Genomic DNA, 21253 nt, shown 5'->3' on the forward strand with positions numbered 1-21253 from the left:
AAGTTCTCCGTTCTCGTAAATCATGTTGCCAACTTCCAGTAGACAGGAGGGCGGAGCTTAGGGGAGCGAGCGAGGGAGACCATTGGAGGAAGAGGGGAGGGAGAGGCAGAGAGTAACAGAGAGAGGGGGAGGGAGGGAGAGATCGTGAGAGGGAGTGAAAGAGGGAGTGAGTGCGGGAAGCGTTTCTGTTCCACCCTCAACCTAGGCTCGGCTCTGGAGACTCGGCGGCGAGGTGTTTTTAATTGATTTTTGATTAGATAGACATGAGGAGGGGGGGTTGTCCATTAGCATGAAGGGAATGAAGCTCTGAGAGGAAGTGAGAGAGAGAGAGAGAGAGAGAGAGGAAGGTACAGAGAAACGGAGGTAAAGAATCGTCAAAGACACCGTGAAGCGAATGACAAGTAAATAAGTGCATATGCATATTTGATATGCACCAATGGGATAGAACATTTTCCTTTTATTCAAACTGCTTTGCAGCTTAATTGACTAAATTATTTGCTTTAATTATACCTTATTACCCGTGGGTTTAAGGTTTTCAATGATAAGGAACATTTTCAAACCTGCAAATAGACTCAGCTGGAGCAGAGACAAGACATTACTCCAGGATAGTAACACTCTATAATCGCCATCAATAATAAATGGAAAATTGATAATTAATTAAACTTTATTTGATACTTATTTCACTGTTAACAGTCAATGAAATGAAAATTATGTTTACTTAGTATTAGTAATACTTTCATTTAATTTACTGTAACATTAGTTTATGTAATAAAATACTTTATAAATTTTCTATTGTACCATAGATGATGGGGAACAATCACAAGTACATTCTGACTAAAGTAGTAAACTAATAAGTTCATCATTCCACACATTACATCATATATACTATATTAAGTATTTGTTAATGAAAATCATTGCATTCAGAGATAGACCACATGCTTATTGTTTTATTTTATTTTATATTTTTCTGTATTTTGTCTCTTAAGTTGTTATTGTTTTGTGTTTTTGTTAGTGGTGCTGTTTGCTTCCTAGTTTATTTGCTGGCTCTTGGGAATTACCAGACTGACTGTCTATATGATAATATATGAGTGGAAAAACTGAAAGTTTTGGAAGTTTTATGGTAGCGGAAAGTTGTCAAAAAAACAATAACTGTAAAATTATAATAATAATAAAATAATGTTTTTTTTTACCCTGAGAGGCTTTCAGCTTCATTATTATGGTATAATTTTGTATAGACTTTCTTTTTTAAAATAAATATTTTTATATCCCTCATTATTATGCATCTGCCTATCAGATGATTGATTTTATACTTTTGGTCTGTCAGTGTCCATTAATGTGACTGTGGTGTTGTGCTTGTTTGTTGTCTGTTGATTTCTATCATGTTTAGTTAAATCTGAATAAATTAAAAAGGATAAGAATGACAATAGAGGTAAGACAAGGTAAGGACAAAAGTAAGCTAAAATAGAAAAGGTAGTATTGACAATAACATTTTTGAAAAATAGTAAGTTATTTTATATTAGATAATAAATGTAAAAATAGCAAATGATTTTAAAAGTAATATTTTACATCATGAGTAATATCACATGTTGCATACCTTTTCTAACCTGCCTATGGCAACTCCCGCCTGTTCTCCTCCACCTACGACAGTCAGAAAAAGTTGGATATTTAAGTTCATGAAGAAGGCTCCATGACTCCTGGTGCCTGAAAGCTTTATATATAGAATTTCATTAAACGTGTTGATCCAGAGTGTAATTGACAGGTAGTGAGTCCGTACAGTAAGGCCAGCTAACCATCATATCATTTCTCCAGCTGTAAGAGTTGGATTGGAGTCATCATATAACAGGAGGATCCGTGGGGAAAACGGGATTGTCTTAGCAATTATATCGGATAGGAAGGCAGCACCTTTTCTAAAAAAAAAAAAAAAATGCAGTAGAATAATTCACAGACCCACAGAGAAAGAACCTATAGCAGTTTAAATGTACCATGCAGAGACAAACTTAAGCAAGCAGATCTTTAAATAAAATAACACATTCTTCCTCATAAAAATGAAAAATGGGCTATAAGTGTGGGGTTTGCCAGTGCATGACTTAGCACATGTTAGTCTTTGGTCAAACTAGGACTGAAGATTTTCCTAGATGACAAGGAGTTGCTCGCTGAAGCTATTAGTTGATTAGCAAGACTCTGATATTAATTACTTATTTAAATATTTTATATATTTTTGGGATCATCGGAATGGTTTGAGTTTTAAGGCTGAGAGAGATTTTTTTAAGTAAAGGGCTGTTCATATGAAGAACCAAGAACTATAACTATATATTTATTGTTTTAAAAATCATTCTGACTCAAGTGGATGGCATAGTTGTAGTGTAGACTCCACTGTCCACTTCAGCTCAAATGATTTTTAAAACCATAAATGAATAGTTACAGTTAAAGTTCTTGGTCTTGACTTCCTTTAACATTGTTAACACTGTGCTACATTACAGAGAAATACAAAATCGTGATAATGAGCAGCAGAATTATCACTTGTTGTCCCTGAGGATGCTGTGATTTTGTCATACCAGAGTCAGAGTCCTGGTCAGAACTGCTGTAAATCACCTCGGAACTGTGTTTCCCTGTCATCTGGTGCCTGTTAGTCTCAGAGGTGTGTTCACTAGAAGGCTGCTTAGCGGGGTTCGTTTGCACGCTGGTCCGGCACTGTTTCTGGTGCTTGGTCCGCCCGCCGCCAGCATTCTCTGGAACCTCCTCCTCCCAGTAGTCCAGTGCTCCTGAGCTTGTGGTGTAAACAAACCCCAGTGTGTCAGTGCAGCTAAGTGAAAGTGCTCCATATTACTAGTGACTTCTGTGTTCTAAGAGAAAAGGTTCATATTGCAACCGTCCACCTGATACTGGCCGTACTGTCAAGGTGCAGCTCCTAAATGGAGTTCGAGGTCATTATTTTCTGCTACTAACAAATAAATTAAATCTTGGTTGACTAAGACTCCTCTGAGCGACAATAGGCATTCAGCTGAATAGATGTATTCTCCAAACAGGCATCACTGCTGCCAAAAAGATGCTGGCTTTACATTGGAAACCTCCACACACTCAAAAACTCAATGGATTAACACATAAACTGATATAATTAATATGGAGCCATCAGCAGCAAGAGTACGTGGTGCTGGATCTGGTACTATGTCAGCTTGGCAAGCGATGGTAGATAAAATCGTGGAACTGCTGTAATTACCATTTCTTTTTATTGTTTAATTTTGGATGCTTGTGTCTGCAAATATTATATGGAGACCCGTGGGTGTTGGGTGGGGTAGGGGGGTTGCCACTATTTTTTATTTATTTTTTTGTCTCTTCTATTGTTTTTATGGGTTGTCTCCACTGTGGTTTATTTATACTTATCTGAGCAAAAAGAACAATTAAAAGTTGATCACAACTTTTGACAGGCTGCACCTCCAACTCCTCAGCAAGGTAGCTAACACCTGAGTTTGCCTTAATGTCTTGTGGAAAAACTACATCATTGCAGTTGACCCTTTCTAAGTCCCACCCCTTTTTATCCTCCAGTAGCAGTTGAGCAAACAGCAAACCTCAGTGAACCTTCTCCTTTTTGTGTTTCCTAGACTTAGGTGAGCTATGTGCAAGGCTCAAGTTAGCAAGCTAATGTCAGCAAAACACTAGCTAAATAGCATTTTGCTAACATTAGCTAATACTAGCAAGCTAATCTATGTCTGTCATTAGCTAGCTATTATTTTGCTAATATTAGCTAACTTAAGGTGTGAATAGAGTATATCGCTCTCACAGTACCGTGGTGCCAAGCTTATACAGTTGTTATTGGAGCACAGAGCACAAAGGGGCGGGACTAAGGAAGGGTCAATTATATTTGACTAAATTCTTTAGTATAATGTGTAATATAAATTTGTTGTACTGTACTGGAAACAATAATTGCTCCCCTGCTTACGGAGTGTTTGTGGTAGTTTTACATTTTCTGATATCATGTAGGACCTATAACCAATTGTAAAAGGTTGTAAAAGAGAGCTGCACTGTGTGGTGCTGCGGGTATCATCATTAATAGACTGAAGAGTGTGTACTCCAGTTCAACACATGTCCAAGTGACCAGCCAGTCGCCTTTTGTAAACTGTGAGAGTCTACAATTGTGGAAGATCATAAAGAAAGTGTCTCCTTCTACCTCATTGTTAGCCCTCCCTCAGTCTCAGTGCAGTTATTTGCTGTTATTTGGGGATCGAATGGGATTGTTCGAGCTCGCCTAAATGAAACATAAACTGTTCCGCAGTTTCAATAAACTCCTCCAAACGTGTTTGGTGTGATCGCACTCCAAGTTTCCCCTCATGGCGACTGCAGTAGACACAGAAACTCCTGCCTCAGTCTCTGCAAACTGAGGAGGCGGAAACTAAAATCTGGTCACGCTGTTCCATAGAAATAATCAGGTTCTTCAGCAAAACACATTTCATGGCACACATCTGTCCCTTTGAAAACCTGTGATTTGTAAATGTATCACATTTAAACCCTTGGGCACATTTATTTTGTTGTTTCTTACTTCCTTGTGTAAATCAGTTTAGATTTTAATAGATAAATATGGCTAAAGATGCCTGAAGATGTTTCTTAAATCTGATAAATTAGTCGGCATCTTCCTGCATAGGTGGTCTTGCATTGCCCTCGATTTTCTCCATCTGTTCACCACAGTGAGATTTACTTTTAACCTTAAGAACTTAATAATAAGATGGTAATGAAATTGTTAATTATGAATATTTCTTATTTATTACACTAGTGTTGATGCTAAATTACTTTCTCTTCAGTAATCAGTTAGTAATTTTATTTTATTTTGCAACCACCTTCCCTCAGACATGCATGCAAAGACTCTGCACTAATATGATGAAAACAGGAGGGACTTTACTTCAATTATGAGAAATCCCATATAGGAGAACTGTGTTGCCATAAAAAAATGAAATATCCTTGCACAGAAAAAGGCATTGACAAATGACCTCTCACATATTGATTGCTGTTCAACCAGGGCCTCACGCACAGCATAATAACAACCAACAGCGAGCACGGTAGCGTTGATATTTGTTGTGTTTTTTTTATATTCCCTATTTGTCCTCAGGTTTAGTTTTAATGGCTGAGCAAACCAAGGAGAGAAACACAACACGGTATTCTCCAACCATAAATTAGATTTGCACCTCCAGCAAACTTTCACTTTGCTACTTGGTAACTTGTCTCCGTTCTCATAAGTTTTCTAGTCTCCAGACGCCACCCCCCTCCCCTCCCCGACTCTCATCCTCCTGGTCAGTGAAACCGGTCCCAGCTGCACTTAAACAGAAACCCAGAGCTGCGGACGTAGACACATTCACACACTCCCACTCCCTCACCGATTCCCTCTGAGGCACATAGGGTTAGAGTAATATCCAAAGTGCAGGTGGGACCTCGCTTTCGTTGCGAAGCTGAACAAAGCGGGGCGAGAGCATGAGCCAAGTAATGGAGTGATGATCACTGCAGAGATTGAACAATCAAAGTGGGGAGGCCGGTGGTGGGGGTACTCATGGACTTAGGGAACTTGCACACTAATTGTATCTTATGACTAATTGGTAAATTAGTGAAACCTATTTCAAGGCGCCAGGCTTAGCTTTGGGGGACACCCACAGCTCATTATAGACTCATATTCTGGGCAGAGGAGGAGAAAAATAAAGGAAATTATACAATTGCTCAGGTGAGAATGGCAATTAAGCAAGTGCTTAAGAAGAGGAGGAAATGAAGCCTCATACACGCATAATTTACTATACTCTCTTGTGTCTGGCTTTAAATCACCACCGATCCAGGGCACGTATTTATGATGGCATGCAGAGGGAAGGAGCATTGTATGTGTTTTTATTTGCACCACTGATGTGTGTGCGTGTCTGTGCATGCAAACGTGTGTGCATGAGAGTGTTTCCCTATGGTGCATGCATGCAAATATGTAAAATCAGAGGAGTGCACTAAGTAGAGTGCAGATCCCTGTCAGGAAACAGATGGTGAAGCACCTACTGCAAGATGCAACCAGCAGAGAGTTGCAAAGTTCTGCCAACATGAATATGGCCCCCCACATACATTGTCCTGAGATGAAACAACACTTCAAATGAAGCAGTTGTTGATTACTTGCAATCCCTTGTGGCTTGTTAGGAAGAGTGAGAAGTCAGCTGTCAATTGTCATATAATACAGAGCACTCAAAAAATAGAATTACCACCTGTACTAACCAGTAAAGTTGCAGTATACATCCATGTCTGTCCATACTCATACAATGTATGTAGTGAAGACTTTGAAGGAATTTAATAAATATGGAACTTACCACTATATTGCCCTGTAACTTTGAAGGAATTTAATAGTGTATTTTTTGGCAAACTGTGAGTTCTCACTTACACATGTGACTTCAGTGAATAATTTTCGGGGAGAAACATGCTGTCTTCACTTAGATACTATTTTTACAGATGAGTACAGAGAAGCTGAACATTATAATACGACAGTGAAGTTGACCTTTTGGATATAAAATGCCATCAACTCATCATTTTATCTTGGTAGATAACTGTGTGAAGCTTTGTCATAATTAGCATATGAATTCTTGAGTTAGGGTGATCACCAAATCTAAGCGGTTCATCCCTGAGTCCAAGTGGACTCTTGAAATATCACATTCACAAGAATGGGATGAGCTGAAAAAATGCCTCCAGCCATAAAAATAAAAATGCATAAAAGTCTCAAAAAAAAATTTTTTTTCAAGAATTCTGAATCATAGAGGTCCTTCTGCATACAGTCATGAATGTGCACAAAAAATAGGCTGATCGATCCAGTAGTATTCAAGATTATCTGCTGATAAGCTGTAGGTCCAGTGATCACACACACACTCACTCATGCACACACAAACTCACTCACGCACGCACATACACACTCATGGAAGTGATTGCTTGCTAACGCCTGGTGGGGATAATTATGCATAATAATTCAGGTTGATGTGGTTGCATTGCAAGTTTTGATCAATTACTTAAATGCAAATTATTGAATTCTTTAATGATGTCACTGAAAGGTTCATAAACAGTAAATCTGCTCTCCCAGTGAAGCCATAATAAATCTTCCCTCAACAGTATTTTTACACATTAGCCTTCTGATTTTGAACAGTTTAGGCTTGATTCTGTGAAGAAGCATTTTGCCTCAGGAGGTAAGACAATGGCATCAAAGACCAGTGAGTCCTGCAGGATTTAAGAACGGAAGAGGCCAACTTTGCAGAGAGAGACACACTGCCTAATGCAATTCACTTGAGATAGGACCATATTTTTAAATTCAGGCCAATTAGATTCCTAGGAAATAAAGCAAATTTAGACATTAAATCTCAACTAGACAGTCTGATTCCATTAAGAAAGATGGCTACAGAGATGAGAACACTGGTTTAACTGGTTTCCCAGCTTTGAGAGCTAGCTGTTCGTTTTCTCAAATATTGATTTACCTGTCGAAGATCACACAAATTACACAAATTCTGTTTAAGGGTAGATTTTTCACTGCTCCGGAGTGTATCACTCCTGAGAAAACTGTGAGCCAAGTAATATCCAAAAATACATACAGAAGTATGAGGCACCAACAGTTCACTGATCGGGAAGTGAAAGTTAGAACTGGGAAACAGATGGAGCACATATGAGGCGAGATATGTGCAGTGGTATCACCTATACATTTTCATTGTTGTTAATCTAGAGGTGTACTATTCACACAATCACAGAGTGTGTCTTTAAAATCTGTGGAGGTGACGCCAAGAGTTGTTCTAGATGAGTTCTTAACCTTCAGTCCTGCTCATCTTCCCCTCCTCGCTTCTCCTTAACACACCGTCACTGCATGTTGAGTGTTTCTCCACCTGGCCCTGCCTCCTCTTATGCTTTTGTTCCATCTCTTCATCACCATTTGGAGGACATTTAGGATATTTCCACAAGGACACCATCGATCCCGCCAAACCTCCCCACACCCCACCCACCCTCCCCAACCAATTTGCCAGCAGTAAAACTAATATTGTCTTTAATCAGATGCAATTAGGCCTGCAAGTTAAGATCTCCTCCCAATTAAAACTCATTAGGCCCATAATGTCATTAGGGGAGTCTTGAGTAACCACTGCTTGCATGGGCAGCCCACTTGTCACAAACAACATTGCGAGTCAGTAGCTGTGGCCCACATGAACTGTTTGTTACAGGGTAGCACAGAGGAGAGGAGGTTCAGATTTTAAATATTTTAAAGATAAAAAGTGGCACTGCACGTAACTCCAAAACTGATTAATGTATCTGGTGCACGGTTAGAGTGAGGAGGTCCTTGACACTGGGTCTACGATATTTCACTGGGCTCTCGTATATTGATTTAAGCCAATGGACAGGGTCATATAGCCCTGAATGAGTTGGCTTTTACATTTTACTTAAGATGTATTTTGGCTTATTTTTCACAGATTTTTCTGTTTATTTCTATATTTTCATACTCCTGTAAGGGCTCCAACTATTTAGCAGGGTCAGACACCTCTTAATTGATTTAACTTCTTACATGCAATTTATCCTTTGAATTTGTAAAGATGCTTTTTTTAAAAAATTAATTGGACTTATAGGGTCATATAACTCTGAATTTATTTCATTTTATATGCTATATGTCCCCATTATAGACTAATCAATTTGTGATTTGTGTATTTATTACATAGTTTGAGTCGTCTATTGTTTTGTATATTTTTACGCATAGATGAATTGATCATTACTCCTCATTTCTTCTGGGTCACACTGATGGTGACTTAGAGCTTGGGTCTGTTTTTTTTATGTTTGGCCCACAATTTACAAGTAAACTGTGTATCAGTGAGTGCCAGTCTTTGTACGCTTTGGAAATATTTTTTATCCTGCCCAGTCAGAGTTCAACCTTGTATCTGTGTGAATAATTGAAGATGGGCACGTTGGCTGCAGTAGCACCCAGGACGACTTTATATAAATATATATATCCGTACCAGGAAATCACATCACAGCATAGTCCAGGGCGTCACTTTTGTACACACCCTTCAAATATACTTGTTATTTGCTGAAGACTAATTCTGCAGAACAGATAAAGTATGAGCAAAAAGATCTTTGGAACGGACTTTTCGTTAAGCCCCCCCTCACACTGCACATTTGCAGTTTACAGTAATAATGGTGGCAGATTTAACATCCAAATTGGAGGTAATTGTTGAAACACGAGGTCTTTGATTCCACAGAGGAGTAAACAAAAACAGCTTCTCATTTTTAGCTGACGATTGTGGATTTTTTTCTCAGCTAAAATGATGACTCTCACTAGCAGATTTAATAAGTGTAGCTAGCTTATGTACGCTAATGCTGATGTTTAAACGGTGCTGAGGAGTCCGTTTCCAGCTTACCTTTTAAGGTTTGTGTCCGACACGTTTTAAAACAAAAACCCAGTGAAAGTGTCTTAAATATGACTCATATTAAATATCAAATAGAATTATTAACCTGGGAAAAGGAAGTACAGTGATTAGTGCAGCGGTTAGCCTGACATGCTAATGTTCACAGCGTACGTGAGAGCTGATAAAGACGAGGTTCAATCCAGTCCTCACATGTTTGCTCTTGGGTTTTTGAAAAACAACAAAAAAGACACCAAACTCATGAGACATAGAGTATCACTCTTTTTAGAGTCCCATGCACACTGCTTCAACAGGTAGAGAAATACAAAGCTTGACAGGCCTGTGGCACCTGGTTACAGTTGGTAATCTGTGATTGGACAGTTCCTGTTTGCAGGAGGGGCTTAATGAAGGGTCAGCTGGAGCTTTCTAAAATGTCACAAACATCCTTTAAGTCTTCAAGCTACTTTTATAAACTGGTGTAATTTGAAATGTTCTGTATTGTGACCTGAAACAAAATGCCAGTGATTATCACAGTGTTTCCACAGTGATGATTCAATGTTCAGTAAATATATGGTGTTAGTCATTTTAGAGTTTCTGTTCAGCATCACTTCAGTCTTGAAGTCTATAAATACACTGTTTTTAATAATACAGTACAGACATGTGATATGGAGATACAGCCAGGCAGGGGTGCATATGCCAAAAATTAATTAACCAAAGGTGAAACTAAATGAAGCTATATTAAAGGAATACTCGTTTTAAATAACACAAGGGACACAAGAGTCATTTACTGCATTGTTTTTAATTAGAGTACAATGATGCAAACCCCCTCATTATGACAATTTCTGGGACCTGTCACAACTTGGTAGTTAATAAAACAAAATCGAGCACAACAGTGGTTCAGCAGTGACCGTCACCTGCGTTGTTTGGAGGCCTGACCCACATATATGCATCGTGACTGTGTTATGTTTATTTGTCTACTGTATAAATTTAGTCAGAAAGCAAACTAACTACTAACGCCACAGTAAAAAAAAAAAAAAAAGCAGTAGCGAGGTCAGATTTTAAATTTTCATTACTGACTGCAGAAATAAGAAATTAATGGATTACACAAACTTACACAGTGTAATGAGGCACAGTGGGAAATAATATACTTTATTTTACAGTACTGTTCTGTTGTAATGTGTCCATAATTAACTTTTAATGAAGTCTAATATGGGTCTAAAAGTGGAAAATATTACTTGTAGTTTAGAGGTCAGTCCTGTTGTGGTGTGTCCTTAATTACACTTTAATAAATGTCTAATTGACAGAAATAATTCACTTTAGTTTACAGTACAGTTCTGTTGTCAGTTGTCCCTAATTATCCTTTAATTAAGTGTAATAAAGGGTCTAATGCTTTCTCATAAAGAGCAATTATTTTTAACTAGTGTCCAATTTGATACAAAGTGTGGCTTTTTATATCTTATTTCCATACTGTAAAATAATAATAGTGACTCTGAGGTTTCCCTTTAATGACTCCACATATCTGCATGGTAACTGTGTTATGTTTCTTTGTCTTCTGTATAAATTCGCTCAAAGAGCAAACAATCAATAACACGGTAGACCATGGCACTTGTGTAACACCACTATAAACAAAAGCAGTACCAAGGTCAAATTTTAAATTTTCATTACTGACTGCAGAAATAACAAATAAATGGATTACTGCAAACAAAACCTAATAAAACATAAAATAACCACAGATGCACAACAAAATGAAAATATATGAAGTAACTGATTTTCTATTCTGCCTGAACTACCTTACATTAAGCTACTAAAAAAAAAAAATGTTGAACGAACCCAGACAGCAAAACTGCTGAAGGTATATTGAATTTGTGGGTCTCTGTGTCGTGCTCAAAAGCAGTTCATCATTGATTCCTGTGCCCACTGCTGAAGAGTTTTTCTAAAGCCTTGAGACAGCACTACCTTGAAGTTAATGTGCTAAAGGCACACAGACACGGTGCTCTTGGTAGACAGAAATTCACACTATCTCAACACTCCCTTTGAAAGCTCTCACAGAACACACTTTTCCTTGGGCATATAAATACATCTTAAAGCATATCATTATGTAATTTTGCAAACTTTAAACTAGCCAAGCAGCAATGTGGTTTAAATGTACAGTATTTTGGTGATAAGGCGAGAGTGGCTGCATGGTGAAAAGGACATTCATCAGTACAAGGGTTTCAGTTCTGTGGGTAGGGCCTGTAAAATGTCTGTGTGACACCAATCAGCAGTAATTACCATAGGGGTTTGAGTTTTCATCCCGCCTCTAATTGGCCTTTGCTGTCAATCAACAAGTGATTTCTGCTCACAATTGAACTAAGGGGAATGATAGAAGCAGCGATGGCGGGATAATTGAAAATAATTGAGCAAATTGCGGATTTGAGAAGTTGGCTTCATCAGCACTGCGGGGGCGGAATATGAGCATGTGGAGAGAGGAGAGGTGAACAGAGGAAAAACCAGATCTTAATGATAATGAACAAAACACTCGCCTCCATTTTGCCTCCACCCCCGAGGATAGATCTGCTTATCTGAATAATCAGCCTGTACATGTCTCAATGTCACAAGCATGGGAGAAGATGAGCACCTTTGATCTCTGCATCCTCAGCTTCAGCAGCTATTCACCAGCCTGAGGGCTTACATCCTGGCTCCGGTCTGAAAAGCCTCTCAAGCACACAGGAAGTGTACCTCTGTGGTGCAACTGTGTTGGAGTCTCTGCATATCATTAAGTGTGTGAATTCGGCACAGGGCATACGTCAGTCTGAGAACGAGAGCGGGAGCGTTCATATATGGACCACTTTCGCATGTCAGTTTTATTTAAAGGAAAAATTCACCACTTTTCAAGTGGACATCTGGTCAGCGTCGATGGTGAATGCTGCTGATACAATTGGAGAGCGGTCTGTATGTCACCATTCCTCCAATCCGCATTCCTCGCCTCAAGAGTGTTCAGGGGGCCGGCCTTTGCCTAGATGGTGAAAGATTTTTTTTTCTTTCAGATCCTTTATTTTGAAATCTAGAACGTTATTTTGAAACCCAGAACTACTGTCAGCCACAACTAGCATCTAATCTACCAGAATATAACAGAAGAAGAAAAACATTAAAACATGAAGCAGTACATTCTTTATTAGACAGTAGTCATACCCCAAATAGACAGCACACATGGTACACTAATAAGATGTAACAAGCTGTACTTTGTCTCAAATTATATAGTGTGTGTTCTTTAGACCCTTTAGATGAGAGTAATTAGGGACACATTACAACAGAACTGTACTGTAAACTAAAGTGTATTATTTGCCACTGTGAGACCGACCCTTATTAAACTTTATTAGAGGGTAATTAGAGGCATATTACAACAGAACTGTAAACTAAAGTGTGTCATTTTCCACAGTGAAGCCCTCATTAGACTATTAGGAAAACATAACAGAACAGATGTAAGTCTAATAAGGGATTAACACTGGGAAACAATACATTTTAATTTTAAGTATAATTCTGTTGTAATGTGTCCCTAATTACAGTTTAATAAGTCCTAATAAGGGACTAATAAAGGTTGTAATGCTATCTAATGATGAAGATATTATTTCTAATATTTTTCTAATTTGACACTAAGTACGGCTTGTTAGGTTTTATTACTGTACTGTGAAATAAAATGAGACCCTGAAGTTTCCCTTTGATGAATCTGAATGTGTGTCCAATATGAAGGCACATTTGAAAACGTAATGTTAGGCTTTCTATATAAACTTTTTTTGGGGCGTCACAGTGTGTATGTGTGCAGCAGCATGAATCAGCCTCAGTCTACTAAATTTTCTTTTGTGTGGGTGGATTTGTGTATCTGATAGAGTAGCAATACTGACAAGCTATTGGGACTAAAGGCGGTCCCTCAGTTTCAGTTGTTTGTCATCTTTTCCTTTTCTTCCTCCTACTCTCCCCATCCTCAAGAGCTGCTTACCTTCCACAGCTTTGAAAAAAAAAAAAAAAAAAACATCTCGCCTGCAATTTACATTTCCATATGCTGCCAGTGGCGCCAGGGAGAGTGGATAATTGGGTTGAAAGTGGTGACGGTGAGAGCAGGATAGAAAGGGATACAGAGAAGGCCAACTGAAAAAAAAAAACAAGCCATTACAGGATGGGTTTCTTTTTTTTCCCTTCACTCGTCATTTTGCCATGCTGCTCTTAACCACTTGTGTAGCTGAAAAGATTTACCTTGGCCTCCCATTCTCTCTCATTCCCGCAGAATCACTCTGTACTTGCCTCCCCCAGAGCCTCACTCCCGCCCTGCTTCTGCCTCATCCATATTCATCCTGCGTCTCTCTCTCTCTCTGGCTCTCTCTCTAGCTCTCTCTCTCACTGTGTCACCCACAGCATGGCGTTAATACACCAATTAGTACTAAGAGCAGATAATGGACTATGTCATATTGCAAAAGGGAAAGAGAGACACAGAGACACAGCGAGGGGAAAAAGAGAAAAAGAGAGCAAGATTGAGAGGGGTGGTGGTGGAGGAGGAGGTGTCTTTATGGATGTGGTCTCTGAAAATGTTGAAATGCTGCGTTTGCTGTGAACAACCATCCAATGGAAAGAGCATGATGGGAAGAGCGCTCCGGCGGTCACAGGGTTGCTATATAAAAGCTGAGGTGTAACACCAACGCTTTTCTGGCTCCAAATACTGATGTCTGTTTGGCTTTGTTGGACTTTTAAACCCTTTTCATTGGTTTCTTCCCCTTTCACTACTGGAAATGCCACACAGATTCCTTTCCTGCACGGTATTTGTATCTACGCCCACAGGCCTTCTACTCTACTTCACTGTACTATACAAGCCATGCATGAAAGACTACAAAGACTTCCTCCAGTGATGGAGGTGCCGTGGAAGTATGTTTTTATTTTCTACATAAATAGGATATTGATTTTACTCATGTATAACACAGAAATGTAATGAAAACAAATGCAGGTATTTTGCTGATTAATGAGACACCAGTATCACACAATGTGCAGACTATACTGTAGTAGTGATTCGTATAAAACAGATGGGTGACACTTTATTTTGCACTACATTAATAACATGTTGCAAGCTGTACTAAACTAGAATTAATATGTTGTTTATTAAATAGTATAATACCCTTTATTAGACCCTTATTAGACTACATTAGCTGCTAATTAGGGACACATTACTACAGAACTGTACTGTAAACTGGAGTGTGTTATTTCCCAGTGTTAGTCCCTTATTAGACTTCATTAGAGGGTAATTACAATCGAACCAGAACCAGCCAAAATTATAAACGAATCCAGCAACTGCTTTGTGTGTTCTGCCACCTAGTGGACCTGCCATTACTGCGGTGGCACGTCGTAGGTGATACAAATGTCTTGTAAGTGGGCAGTCTTCAGGAAGTAAAAGTTTATGTATTTTGCAGTTGGACACTACTGAACTGTGCAGGTTCTTCCTGACTTCCTCGACATTGTTGTCAAAAGTAATGTTACATAAAAAGTAAATATAAAAGTTGAAAATTGTGCACTTATGACAGCAAAAGTGGCTTGTTTACTTCTGGTACTTGGCCAGATTTGTATATAGAGGTAGAGGAATATTTTGTTTATGGGTGACTACACAGACTTATTGTAATACTGTGATGTGATCAAAGTAGTAGGCATCGGTCTTGACTACTCTGCCAATTGTATGGGACTAACCAAAAAAGGTATGTTTCAGGTAGCAGATAAGTGATTTATCTTACGTTTGCAGTACAGTTCTGTTGTAATGTGTGCCTAATGACCCTCTAGTAAAGTCTAATAAGGTTCTAATAAACAACATAATATTTCTAGTTTTTGTCTAATTTTATACAAAGTATGGCTTGTTAAAACTTATTAGTGTACTGTAAAATAAAGTTGGATCTACAGATGTTGAAATAGTACATTACAACTTTTAATATATAGCTGATCAGTATCAGTGATATCAGTCCCTAACTCATTTTAACAGTATTTCAACCAAAAAATAAAAATGTGATAACATTGTACTCATTACATTATGCAGCACATTGGAAAATGCAATACACTTTCATAACAAATCTTGTAACAAGAAAAATGTGATTTTGTGTTTTTGCGGTAAAGGAGATAATTTGTCAATCAATGCAAAACGAGAAGCTGTATAACTGTGAAAATAGGAGCTATTTGCAAATAGGGCAAGGTGTTATGTAAATAATGGTGCTGCATAAACATGAGCTCTGACTAGGAAAAATTGGCATTAATCAAACATGAGCTAGAACAAATTAAAATATGCCAGCTGTATGACTCCATTTTCTCCTCCTTTTGAGAAGAAAACAAGAAATATTCAGGCAAACAGGACCACTGATGCTTTGTTGATAAAGTCAGGCTTATCATGCAAGACATCGCTGTATTGAGAATATAAATGCAACATGGAATACAAGTGAACAAAAAGAATTATTATTAACAATGACTGAAATTTTCACAGTCATGGTCGAGCCTGAATGAATTTATTCAGTGCTAGAACGTCCCCACACACTAGTACAGAAGCACTACAAAGCTACACAGTGGCAGGCTCTTATCTTGGATTTCCTTTCATTTTTTCCCTTCCCCTGTGTATTTTAACCACTGCATTTATCAACACTTATCTGGATCATTTTATTTGGGAGAAAGCAGGAAAGTAATTATGATGTGGTGTCTAAAAATTGAAGTCTATTTTGAATACAGCTGGACTTTTGATCAGTATCCAATCTCAAAAACAGTTTCCTGTGTGTTTATGAGATGCATCTTGTTTTATCTGAGTGTCTTCAGACAATACAACCACACTTAAAACTAAAATAACTTAATGTCATCCTCAACATTCACTTTAAATGCTGTCTGCTGTCTGTCTTGACCTCCCCCCAAAATGACACTTACAGTCATCTGCTAATAATGATGCAAAGCACATGATAATGATACAATATATGAGGACATTAAACTTTGCAAAAAAGCACACACACAGCCATACATTTGAAAATGTCTTAATATATATGCAGTTATGCCTTAGTTAAGAGGTAACTGTATGCTGTGTTTGCAGGTGTAGAGGTTTTCAGATAAACTATTCATTATTATCTCTGCCAAGCATAAGCCGTCAGAGGATCATGTGATCATGTATGTATGTGTGTGTCTGTGTGTGCATTTGTGCGTGCATGCCTGTGTGACCAGCCGACCTGAAGCTTGTCCACAGCTAATCTTGCGTACCTATCGGCATAATTTCTTTTGTGCACATTCATGCCTTAATGCTGGAGGGCCTCTGTTATTCACATTTTTTGAAAAACCTTGAAAAACCTTTTTTAATGCTTTTTTAGGTCATCCTATCCTTGTAAACGTGATATCTCAAGAACGCCTCGAGTGAATTTATTCAAACTTGATACAGATGACCTCTTGAACTCAAGATTGAATGAATTTATTAAATTTTGTTGGTTAGAGATCAGAGTTCAAGGTCACTGACCTAGACATCCATCCCACTCTCATGAATGCAATATCTCAGGAACACCTTCAGGGAATTTCTTGATATTTGGTACAAACATCCACTTGGACTCAAGGATGAACTACTTGCATTTTGGTCAAAGGTCAAGGGCACTGTACCTTGACAAAACACATCTTTGACCATAAGTTGAGAAGTTCTACACACATCATGACAAAATCAGTCAAAATGTTGGTGATTACAAAGGGGTTACATCCAAATATTCTTTTCAAGTTGCCTGGCAGAGATCTGATTCTTGTTGCATTTTAGAATCGAGATTAATTCAAACTATTTCTTTGTATTCTTACATTATAATCATCATGTTTTCGTCCTGTAAAACAAAATATGACTTGTGCTTACATAGGCTTCAACCAACCAATCTCAACCAATAATAATCGTGATATCCACCCATCAAGTAGCTTCAGCTTTCAGCAGCACAGAGCTAAGATTCATCAGTTACCTGGTGTGCAACAGCATGGTACATTTTCCATGTTTGTCATGGCATGTTCACTTCTCAGTGTTCAAATCAAATTCCTCCCCACATTATGTCCCACCTGCCATATCCTGTTTAACTTGGAAACACGTCCTGATACGGAAGCTAGATCCTCTAGAAATACAGTTTAAGGCAATGACTTAAACATAAATGTTTATTATGCAGAATATAATTCAGTTTTACAGCTGTCTGTGTTACCTGGTTTTGATTAACCAAGTATAGAGCATCTTAAAAGCCTTTGTGTCTAACTCAAGTTGGCTTGGGGCCACCGATGGTATTGTCCTTTTATAGGGTGGACAGTTCATTGTCATTTTTTTCTGTTTTCTTCAAATGCCACAGAGTATGCAGTAAAAACTCCAGCTTTGTTATGTAACTGATCATAAATATCAGCAAATTGCAACATGCAATCCCCCCAGAAATACATATATATGATACATTTTAGACATTCTTAAATACAGTTGTGATTTTATTTCAGTTGAACTGTACATGTATGTAATTGAAACAACTAGAAAGGCTGGACATCATGTCGCAGGCTGGAGGAGGACGACAATGGAGTGAGACACCTGCTTTACATACTTTTAGACCATTTGACTTTCTAAGATGATATTATTCATGAGTGAAGTGATCAAGCAGTGAGGGCTGCAGTATTTGTAACAAGGGACCACTGCTTGTGTTTAGTGGGCCAATCAGCACTTAATCATGTGTAGTCACTATTGTTGTTGCTAAGAGACCGGGGTGTGATGAACAACTGCTCAGACTATACAAAGCATCAACTGATGCTGCAAATCTGTCCACATTTGGTTCATAGTGATGCATTCTGTACAGTAGGTGAGGTGAGGTTTGCCTACAGTCTCCCCTGATTACAGAGAGCACTGTGACTTTGCATGAATAAAACCTCATCTTGGGAAAAAAAAAAGCCTGATCGAGTGTGTGTCTGCCATGGAGCACAAACTACATTATGCTAGCTGTTTATTGGCGCAATGAGTCAGGCAGCCCATGAAGGTCAATTGACTGGATTTGAGAGCAGTATAACAGAGTAGGTACTGTGTGACAGAAGGCTAAGTGGCAAAGGCGTGTAGAGCCCCATTCAATAGAGCCCAGTATTAGCTATCATAATAGAAAGTGACAAAGGCATTTTCAGAGGAGAGAGAAAAAATTGCAACATGCACTGTGCACCGGTGCAATTATTGCATGTGATATGGAAGTAGAATAATTTCATCTGGCAGTATAGCCTACCCTGTGTTCACCAAGAGACCAAAGACTGCCTGCGATTAATCCAGAATTATCAGCACTTTTGGTGAGGATGAACCAAAAAATTAAACAAACATATATTCATTTTATACACAACCCCAATCCAACAGTACAAAGACAAAATATTGGTGGAAAAGTGTGCCTGGGGCTGGCAAGTCCCACATTTCAGACTGATTCCAGAAATCATTAACGTTGTGTCTTCCAGGCTAAAGAGGAAAAGGACCGTCCAGATTGTTACTAGTGAAAAGTTCAGAAGCCAGTTTCTATGATATATTAGTGCTTGTTAGTGCCCATGACATGACTCAGTGTCACATCTGTGAAGGCCCCAGTAATACTGAAAGACCCACACAGGTTTTGGAACAACATATACTGCAATCCAGACAACTTTTTTCTTCAGGGACATCCCTGTTTATTTGAGCAAGGCAATGCCAAGACACATTCTGCACGTGTTACAACAGTGTGGCTTCATAGTAAAAAAAGTTCAGGTGCTGCCTGCCTGAAGTTCACACCTAGCTCCCTTTGAAAATGTGTGGTGCATTATTATGTGCAAAATACAACAATGGGGACCCTGGACTGTTGAACACCTGACGTCGTATCTCAGGCAAGAATAGGAAATACACACTTAAGCAATAAGTGCCCTCTGTTCCCAAAATCCTACTGAGCGTTGTAGGAATCAAATTCAGTGTGAGTGTATATTTACAAAAACAATAAGTTTGATCAGTTTGATCATTTAGTGTCTTGTCTTTGTACTGTCAATTAAGTAATAATGAATAAACATTGTCCAGTTACATTCTTCAATAATTTCAAGTGACAGTTGCCATTTGGTTATGTAGGTACCAAAACTACGGTACTTGGTTAGGTTTAGGAAAACATTGTGGTTTGGGTAAAACTAACTTCTTGTCTCACACAGGAGACCAGAGTTCGGTTCCCATGTTTAAAAGATGTGGTGAGTGTCCATGAATTTATCCTATTGATTTAATTTAGTGTCTATTTAAAGACGGCCATGATATAGGGCTGCATAAAACTTTAGAAACTTTAAAGGTGCTGCAAGTGGTAAAATAAACCCATCATGATAAATCTGAACAACAGTTATTGTTGTTGTTAGCTGTTACAAGATGCCCTAGGTTGAGTCTGCAGACCATTTAGAGGTTGTGTTCCTAACTTGTCATCCAATCAGAGGCTCGATTCCTGATTTGTGTGTGACTGCACTGATTCATTGATGTCTTAACAGCGACATGCACTGATCTCAACTTGAGACTGACCCTTCAAAATAAAATTTGCGCTGATTATAGTAATTAGCTCAACCCTGCAGAAGGCATCACATGACAACAGTATGTGATTATCATCACCGCCTTAGCTGTAGCAGCAAAACCGCTGAGTGTATTGAACTGAGAAAGGCCTTGTTTTTTCCGCTAATGAATTCAATGTTCCATTTTGTATGAGCATTAATTTGTTATCTCTTACGTATTTTTTGCATTAAAATGAAATATGTTTTGGCTAAAATGCTTCTGTTTTAAAACATTTTCTCCATGTGTTCATGGATGTGAATATGTTTGAATATTTCTGTATGTGTGTATGCAATCAACGTACTGAACCTGCTCATCTAAATGTATGTTGTACTTTAACATTTTATCGTTACTGTGTAATGATTCCTCCTGGTGCGGCACGTTCCCCTGCGCTGTGATGTTGATGTACTATGGTACTGTATATGATAAGCATCATACTGTTCATTACTTACATTTGATATAATGTGATAAAGTATATAACATAAATGATGGAGTGGAAAATTCAGGCAGTATGAACAGGACAGTGTGCGATGATTCTGATTAAATAATATGGCTTGTAGACCTACCATTCTACTCATGTAAACCTTTTTTATATGTCTGATAACTGACTAGATTAATAAAACAAGATAGCGAATTGACCGTTCCTAAGTCCTACACCTTTTGGAACCTTGGTCAACTTTCTCCTTTCCTGGTTCCTGTATGTATATGCTATATGCTAGGCTAATATATGTTAAAATAAAAAAAAAGTAAATGTAAAAGCAACGTATCGCATCTTAAGTTAACTAATTTTAGCAAAACATTAGCTTACTAGCTAGCCAAGCTACATGAACTGTCAGCTAGCAAGCATTTGTGCTGGTTAGGTGTTTTGATCTGTAGCAAAATGCTAGCTAGCATTAACCATTACCTAGCTAGTTACATCTGATAGCTAAGGTTAGCATAATGCTTCCTAACTAGCGGAATAACCAACATTAGTCGTCAGCTAGCTAGTAGGGTAGTGTATTGCTATCATCAGCTAACTTAAGATCTGATTATATGCCAATTTTACCTCCAACAACAGATTTTTTTTCTAACATAAATGAGGGCAGAACATCTAAGTGGAATCAAGAAAGGAGAAAGTTGACTGAGATTCTGCCAGGTACCAAGCTTGCTCAACTGTTACTGGAGCACAGAGCAAAAAAGAGTGGGAATTAGAAAGAGTCAATCACCAACAGTTCTATAAGTAGGTGAATAGTTGATTTGTCAGTTTGTTTGCACAGTATACTAGCACCGGCCTGCACTGCACTGTGTTTTAACATAGAATAAAACGAAAGTGGCTTCTGGCCAGTTTTCTATTAATACCTCCAGGAGAGAAACCTGACTACGT

The sequence above is a fragment of the Lutjanus erythropterus genome, chromosome 19, assembly GCF_056507025.1.
Source record: "Lutjanus erythropterus isolate fLutEry1 chromosome 19, fLutEry1.hap2, whole genome shotgun sequence".
Classification (NCBI taxonomy): Eukaryota; Metazoa; Chordata; class Actinopteri; order Lutjaniformes; family Lutjanidae; genus Lutjanus; species Lutjanus erythropterus.